The sequence below is a fragment of the Pinus tabuliformis genome, chromosome 9, assembly GCF_031772625.1.
Source record: "Pinus tabuliformis cultivar Carrire ecotype Pingquan chromosome 9, CPIR1, whole genome shotgun sequence".
Classification (NCBI taxonomy): Eukaryota; Viridiplantae; Streptophyta; class Pinopsida; order Pinales; family Pinaceae; genus Pinus; species Pinus tabuliformis.
In genome coordinates this window covers 1,218,220,366-1,218,229,508 of record NC_142307.1, presented here as the reverse complement: position 1 = coordinate 1,218,229,508, position 9,143 = coordinate 1,218,220,366, and the positions used below count along the sequence as shown (strand labels likewise).

The window sequence follows — 9,143 nt, the reverse complement described above, 5'->3', positions numbered from 1 at the left end:
TTCTTTGGCCCGAGAGTGTTTAGAGATGCAAAAGGATGGGTAAAAGTTTATATGCATTTAGTTTTGGAACTATAAAGTTTTAAGATGGACGAGTCCCTCTAGGTTCAAACTTTTATTTTAATACAAAATTAAGAAAACTTTTGCACTTTGAGGTATTTTATCTAGAATTAAATGAATTGATAAATAAGAGTCAATGAATTAATAAATCCAAAATAAAATGGATCCAGGCTAATTTGTTTATTAATATTTTTCTTTTCTTTTTAAATATATGGTGATAAATAACAACTAAATGAATTAATAAATTCAAAATAAAATGGATCTAGTCTAATTTAATTATTATATTTTTCTTTAAAAAAAAATATGATATAGTGATTGATAGTAATAAAAATGTCTGGTTTCTAAACTATTGCTCATATTCTACCCTACTACTATATTCAGAAGCACAAAAAAAAATTATAACCCAAGCTTTATGGCACCTCTTGCAAAATATTCTAAACAAGTGCCTTTTATAAACTTTGCAAAAAACTCCAGACAACAAAATATACGTACATAACGTCAAAGGATTTTGAAACATAATAAAAAAGTCTAACGGCTAATAGTGTTGTCTATTCTGTTATCCCTTGGAGTTCAAAATATTCAAAATATAGGTACATAAAGTTAAAGGATTTTGAAACATAATAAAAAGGTCTAGCAGCTAATAGTCCTGTCTATTCTGTTATCCCTGGTTCCTACCTCGTGGACTCTCTTCGTCTTTTTCTTGTTCATCGCTGGTTCTTCAATGCTTGAAACCTGCTCAAGGACAAACTGAGCTACACTAGTGAAAAGATTTTCATGCTATGGGAGTCTAACACCCATTGTAACCAACTCTATTCTCACTTTAATTTAGAACTTCTCCAATTTGCTTTGCAGTAGTGCAAATTTTTCATTTCATTTTCCTCAGTTGCATTCCTCTATTGCAGAACATTCAACGTACCCTCCATTACTTCTAAAACCCTGTCCAAGAGCTGATTCGATTTCTCCTATTCATTCCATTTATTGGATTTCTTCTATTCATTCAAATAATTGGATGGCCCACGGTCCGCCATGGCAAGTCTATTTGGCCTTTCTCTTATAAAGCCAATTCGTAGCCCATGGACGTGAGCACTTTAAACTACTGCAACACATCCTCGAAGAAGAAATGCACCAAGAAATTCTACTCTCCCACTGTTAATAATTCATTGTAGCTCTGTCACTAGAGTTCTCAGCGATAGAACATCACAAAAGTGGATATTGGCATCACCATCTTTCATCCGACATCCCAAGATTTTCGAATCCATTTTTGGATTGCGTAGAGCATGGGATATATCGAGATTGATATAGAGGGGCAAAGCAAGTAATTCCATTCTACCAACATTGAATGTAGAAACAAGGTCGAGGCCCTTCTCACATTGATATTCTAGTTCCCACCTTGGAGTATTAAATTCTACTGCCACCTGTGTGAGCGAGGGGATCGAGTTGACTGCCAAATCTTATAACTATTTTGACATGAGTATTATAATTTGTGATGGTGGCATTAATATGAGCGTCCAATATTCCTTCTTTGCAAGCTCCGGTGCATGCTCATGTGATATCGCATTTGATCATATAAATAGTTTCCTTCAGCTAGAGTTTTCCCTTGTATTCGTGTGGAACCACCAACTACCTTTGTCGTTTGAATTATTCCCTTGGGTATTGCCCATTATTTTCATGGTAAGGGAAAATTTATAAATCGCCTATTATCCAATTCCAAAGATCCATGTGTTTCTTTGTTTGGTATTTTTTCAGTAATTGGGTTTAATTATCTTAACACGTGACATGTGTTTCTTTGTTTGGTATTTTTTCAGTAATTGGGTTCAATTATCTTAACACGTGAGAAAGTCAATTTGCTCAAATTGTTTGAATTGCAGCATAATCCTTTGCAATAAATAAGGGAGGGCAGAGTTTTGAGCCTTTTTGTCACGATCTCCTTTTTATCCAAGAAATACAGTAAATAAAAAAAAAAATTATATATACATTTACGGTTGGAAACTCTCTATCATCAACCCCTAACCTACGGTACCCACCTATTAACCCTAAACACATGTAGACCAAACGCATAAAATGATTGTCATAAGGTTTTGGTTAATATAACTATCGGTTATATATATATCACTCCATATTTACTTAACCTTTATTGTATCGACATTTGATAAGTTATATGACAAGACATAAGTGTTGATTGCTGGTTATCCGTTTGAACGTTTGCTGCCAAATGGCAGAGCGAGTACGCCAGCTCACCAACCTCCGTAGCCATATGGCCCATCTTCACGTGCTGGCCATGTGATCTGAGAGAGTTTGACCTGCTCCGGGGTTCACGCTAGGCCTCCCGCCTAATCCAACGATGGTGATTACTTACCTTCATCGGACGGTCCAGCCTCACTTAGGGTTTGACCCTGCATATATAAGTCTTATTGGATTCGTTTTTGGTTCATTTGCTCATCTCTCAGTAGCCGAGCTCCTTCGACGGTTTGGACTGCAAGTCCTCTGGTTCATTGCACTCTTCTGGTTCATCGCTCCTCTGCCTTACTCAGGTTTGGCCGCGCCTCTTACATTACTTCTCACAGCTGGTTTCATAACTTATTGTTTTTCGCTTCTGCTGTTTATGCTCTAATCATTTCCAGGGTTGGCTTGACAGTTTTGGAGGGTTCCGGTGCTGACCATAGCTTACCTTCACCGAACGCCGGAGGGATTAGCTGCTATGCCACTTCCAGGTAAGTCGGAATTCGTTATCATTCTTGTTGACTGTGTTTGATTGCATTACGAGGGTTTGATTTACAGCTGAGACGGCCTGTACTCTACCTGTTGTCTCAGGTTAAATACCGGGTCCAAACCCTTGTGCGATTTATGTTTGGCGGCCTCACTTTGGCGGCCTGTCCAGCTGAACCCTAGATTATGGCCTCGGTGCCTTAGTTATCTATTCTATATTTGAACTTGGCTAAGGACTCTATCTTGTTTAACATTACCTGATTTAGGAAAAGCTCTTTTGAGTTTTCGGCGGTTATGTAAGGTCTGCATAGTTAAATAAACTGCTGTAATATTTGTCATCTGCGGATTATCGCTGTTTTGGTTCGGCCTGGATTTCCTTATGGTCAATGGTATACTATCAGCGTTTCATAATGATTTCTTTTCTTCCTTTCCTGTATATTAAATGCCGTCACCGGTTAATGGATATTTAAACCTTCGTTCTGATATATACAAAGTTTAATATACAGAGTTTTGTAGCTACTGCTTCTGTTTACGTTTGGTATCATACATAGTTACGGCAATGGTTATGCATTAGGGTTACTCCGTTTACCTTTGATATTTGGTGCATTTCTCCGTCGCTACTTCTAATTCTGGATAGCATCTATGGATATAACATTTCCAATGCCATAGAGTTTCTAAGATTAAATTTGATATTCAGTATATTTGCTGCCGTTTTCTATTATTCATTAGCATTACAGTTATGACATTCTATTGCTTTAGGGTTTCAATGCTATGAAATCGAAAAGTTTCTTCAACAATTGGTTCCCACAGCACGGCTCTCGTTCTTATATACTATTTGTACAGCGACAAGGGTAGACTTGCATTCGTTTCGTGAATGTAGTGTCTATCCTCCTGCGCACAGGCTTGACCCTAATGCAGCCAGCAGGTTTACGGCGGTCACTCGCCTGTAACAATACTTATTATCTAGTTCAAAGCTTATTCTTATTTCTGTACTGTGTTTCATTGCTTGATTTGTAGCCTATGAATGATATCGTTCCAACCCCTGAAGTTAGGGTTTGATGTACATCATTATTTATGTTAAAGAAAAACACTTCGCTTTCCGTCACTGTTGCCTTTCAATGTTTACTATACAGACGTTACTCGGAAAGATAATGTAAGTTCTGAGTTTTCAATTTCATGTGTTATTCCATATTTGCACAGTACCCGTTAAGACTGTATAAAACATGCACCAACCCCTTACACATTACCTCGTCTTTCAACTTACACTGTTTATTCTATTGAGTGAATGCATGCAGAGTAAGTTTATATCTTCAGACTGACCTTTATAATGAATTCTTTATCAGTTTTCAGAGTCAATCTACGGTTAAATAGCCAGCTCGGCTTCTCTTATCTTCTCAGGTCTTTACGCTGTAGAATCGAGTACTATTATGGACTCGGTTTATCTCAGGAATCAGTCTCTCCTACTATTACTGGGTACTGATGCTTCCTATCTTTCAGCAGTTCCTAGTTGTTACTGGCTGTACACAAATTAGCTGTGTAAGCTTAGGTGAATACATTCTACCCATGTGACACAGTCACACCCCCATTCCATTTTTCTCTGGTAGAACCGTAATCTTATTCTAGTTATCTTACCACAACAACTTTTAAAAAAAATGATACAACCGGGTACTTTTCAATACCTGAGCTTTCCTTAACTAATTTAGAAGAAGCGTACCTGGTATTCTGTCACTGAAGTTCTTACTTTCAGAAGTCACCTGTAGAGTTTTAGCTCTTAACCTCCCAACCTTGAGATCCACTGCACTGGATTCTCCCCCCGAGCCGTCTTGCAGGCCTGCAGCCCTCAACAAGACTCATGCACCACGGTGCTGGGTTATCTGATCACAACCAGACTTAACCCCCTTCTTTCACTCTGCTTCTCTCTTTTGGAATCTCTCCTCTGCCTGTTCCTCAACAGCCCAGAGGTTTTTCCTCCCCAAGCCTTTTCCTTGGGTGAGAGGCAGTTGTCTTTCTTTTTCAGTTTCATAACTGATTAATTTCTTTTAATAGAAAATCCTCCTTTTGGAGGCTGCCAGCATTTCATTCAACACATGTGCAAAATAGTTCATTATATTTACTTTCAAAAATAATAATGTCTTTTAATAAAACAAGTTGTCACCCATATTGTTTTTACCACAGCAATTACCGGGAATTACAAGTTACCGAGGTTATTACACTTTTGTTTTCAAAACATTTTGAATAACTACGAATGAGGTTCCCATCATAGTTATTTTTGTAATTTCTTGTATTTAGTTGGATTTTTGTTTGTATACCTCAACTCTTAAGCATATTTAGCTTTTATTTTTTAGTTTACGCAAAGATGATATTATTAATAATTATAATTACTTTTTATTTTTATATAATTTTATTTAGTCAAAATATTTGTATTAATAATTATAATTAATATTTTTTAAATATAATTTGACTCAATCAAAATGTTTAGATAATTTGATTCTCGTCCTGAAAATGAATCATATTAGTTGGTTAGAAATAGGTCGACAAAATTTTCTCTTATATGATTTTTACCGAACTTTCTTTTGTGTCAAACACATTATGCATCATAGAAACCTGAACTAAAAAATAACAAGAAATTACATATCTTCTGTACTGGGTTGAAGAGTGTTTCTCAACTCAATGATATCTATGGTAAAGTGGGGTGAATATCCATAGTTAAAAATCTTGTTATATTGTAAGTATTAAGTTTTTATATACTTATTATTGAAATTTAAACATGATTACAAAATTATTATTTTAATTTATATTGTAAAATGAATATTAATTTATATCTACTATTTATTGGGCCTAAGTTTTAGCAGAGTATGGAAGAGATGTTGTAAGATTATGTGATGTGATGTGATGCTATGTTATGTAAATTTTTTGGCTCAGTAAACAAGTAAATAAAATATAAAAATTAAAATAACCTTACGTTAAACATTTTTACTCGATCAAAAATAAAAATAAAGATTTTTTTTAAATAACTCTACATTAAAACAAAAATAACTATAAACTAAAATAATAAGGTTTTTGAGCTCCAGGTTTATGAGAAACCCTAGTATTGACCCATATTATTCATGTGGAATATAGCATATTTAAAGGAGGAAATCCACATCTACCAGGCACAGAGAGAGAAATTTCTTTTAGATTGAAATGAGATTTGATACCTCTCGAACCTTGATAGATTATGAGTTAAGATGGATCTAGAATAGTATATTTTAATGTGATAAAGGGTTTAGATATATGTCAAAAATAATTATAATATTTTTTGGTTTTAGATTTAATTAAAATAATGTTATAAAAGTAAATTTAAGAAAAATATTTTAAATATGTTTTGATTGTGAAATGAGAGATGATTTTTGCACATGTGGTATTGATGAGCCATGGTATTGACCCATGATATTATAACAAATCCCATCTACAAATTAATAGTATTTATGGTAAATTTGGCGTGAATATCCATGGCTAAATATTGTTGTATTGTATGTATTAAATCTTTTTTGTGTTTATTAATTAAATTTAAATGTAGCTACTAAATAATTATTTTAATTTATAAGGCAAAATGAATTTCAACGCATAGATACTATTTATATGTTATATACTTTAATGTGATATATTTTATTATAAAAAAGGCAAAATTACAATATAACAAATTGAATTTTATTATTTTTAACTTTGTAAGGATACTATAATATCTACCCCATACCCATACGAGGATTTACATTACTTTTAACCTTTTATTATTATTTAATTCAACTCATATGTAAATGTTTAGAAAACATTTATGTATTAATATATATTCAATATATTGAGCCTACATGTAAAAATATTTACATACTTTCTTACATTATACCTACACATCAAGCTTCTCTCAACACAATTAGCTAACCATATACATAGAAATGTGAACATGAACATTATAATTATGAGAGTAAGCAAGAAAAGCTTTTTAATTCTCCTTGAAACAAAGTTATTGTCCATCCTTCTCATCCTAGATAGTAGAACCCATGAACTCCACTCTTTCCTCTTTTCCAACACCAATACCATAAACTTTAGAGTTGAGACCAAAAAACACCTTGTAGAGAATAATGAATTTAGCCTCAGGGCTCCTCAAATAGTGAACCGACTAAAAGACATTGTCTTTACTCTTCTGCCACCGCATCAAAACAAGTTCTAGCTAGTGAATAAAACTCCCTAGCATAGAACACCTTTCCATTCATGAACTTTAAAACTCTATATCATCCACCCAATCCTTCTCATAGTTTAATTGGTAAAGGTACGTTACGTGAATATGCTTAACAAAGTTAATTGGTTTACCAATAACTACTTAGGAATTATGGGAGGTGATTATGGATACCTTTGTCTAGCTTTTCTGGTAGCCCTACAACCCTCTCAGCATTGAGAGACACTTTAATAAAAGAGTCTATTCCCCTTCCAATTATGAAAGACACCGATTTTAGCCATTTGAAGACACCTTAATAGAAGAGACTATTCCCCTTCAAATTATGGAAGACACCCATTAGCCGTACAACCCCCCTCGGAGCATACACCTTAATAGAAGAGACTATTCCCCTTCAAATTATGGAAGACACCCATTTTAGCCGTACAACCCCCTCGGAGCATTCAGAGACACTTTAATAGAAAGGTCTATTTCGCTTCAAATTATGGAAAATGCCCATTTTATTAGACTCCACAGTTTTAGGATTGTAAACAAGATAGATAGTTACTAATAAAAATGGGATGACTACTAATAAAAGTGAGAGTGATCTTAGAGATACTTAAAATGAAACTAAAACTACTCAGAATAGTGAACAAGGAAAGTTGTGTTGGGACCTAAAAAAAACCTAAACCTAACCATAGTTATCAAAACTACTATTGAAAAACATAGCCAAAGAATAAAACCCCACACTGGTGAATGCAACCAAAAACGAGCAAACCAACAACCCACTGGACAACCAAACGAAGGAACTAATCGATAAGGGGTCCAAAAGCAAAAACCAACACTGGGCCAACTAGAACTCGATGGAAACCTAATATCTTTAAGAGATAGAATACTATCTCGTTGCTTTTCATGATCACAAAGAAAAATATCAAAGAGCATCAGTCAACAAACGTTAAACCTCATCCCTAGACATCCACGTGTCCAAGCCATTGTTTGGGGGCATCCCTCACACCCATCCAGGGGAATAATAATAAGTTATAACAACAAGACATTATAAATGATTTAAGGGTTTGGTCGAGAATATGTCTGGAATATTATTTGTAAAAAATATATATAATAGAATTTAAATTTTTTTCTTTAAATGTGTACTAAGAAATGAATAAAGTTAGAAAGTAAACAAAATCAATCATTTTCTAATTGTTTTTCCAATATAATAAGGTTTTTTTTTTAAGTTATAGTTCCACGTTTGATGGGAGCATTACATATGGAATAATCCCATATTAAAAAGACCATTTTAAAAATGGGGTGGATTAAAAATAACGATTCCAATTCCTATAAGGTTTCTTTTTGTTTTTTCTTTTCTGAGTTTTACGTTGTTGGTATCCCAATATGATAGGATTTTTCGTGGGAGTAATAGTTCCACATTTCATGGGAAATTACCTATCTAAATTTTCAATTTAAATATTATTTTATTTTAAAAATACTAAAATTTTAAAAAACAAATGGATTTTAAAAAAAATCATTTTTTATTATTTTTTAAATTATTATTATTATTATTATTTTCAAAAATAGTTATGGTTTAATTCGTTATATATATATATATATATATATATTATAATTATTTTACAATATTAAATATTTGTTTTTGGTAAGCTAGTATTCATGGGATTTGAATTGGTATCAAAGAGTGCTTTAATAGTGCACTCATTCACCATCAATCAAAAATCTTGCTTGGTTTTACAATATTAAATACCATTATAGTTTATTGCTCTTAGAGGCGCTCTCCAACACTGTATAGGGGTAAATGTTTATAACATTGTGGTAGATGTCAAGCATAAATGTTTAACATTTAACAAATTTAATCTAATGTCAATTTCCTAATTAAAAATTGATATAGTTATTATGTATAAACAAGATATTATGGAAAGAAGTGGAATTGGATTCATATAAATTTAACATTTTAACTAGGTCAAATTACATAAAAAAAATATGGAAAAAATAAAATAAAATTAATAACTATATTTATATGGAATGTGAAGTGGAAAAGTAAATTGCTTGCTCAAGTAGAAGAACTTGCATAAAATTTGGTGGGTAGTAACCAGTAGTAAGTCTACACATGTATAGTTTTACTCATACATAAGTGTTGAAGAAAACATAAATAATGGTGGGAAGTAACATCGGTGAGTAT

The 9,143-nt window shown here is 33.2% G+C and overlaps 1 long non-coding RNA gene across 1 annotated transcript; it reads left to right on the top strand.

The window, feature by feature from the left end:
* The first annotated feature begins 2,491 nt into the window (after positions 1-2,491).
* On the top strand, positions 2,492-3,120 carry LOC149152923 (uncharacterized). The gene is made up of 3 exons (XR_016262644.1): positions 2,492-2,588; positions 2,693-2,768; positions 2,869-3,120. It is a non-coding gene; the product is annotated as an uncharacterized LOC149152923 (long non-coding RNA).
* Positions 3,121-9,143: the final 6,023 nt, after the last annotated feature.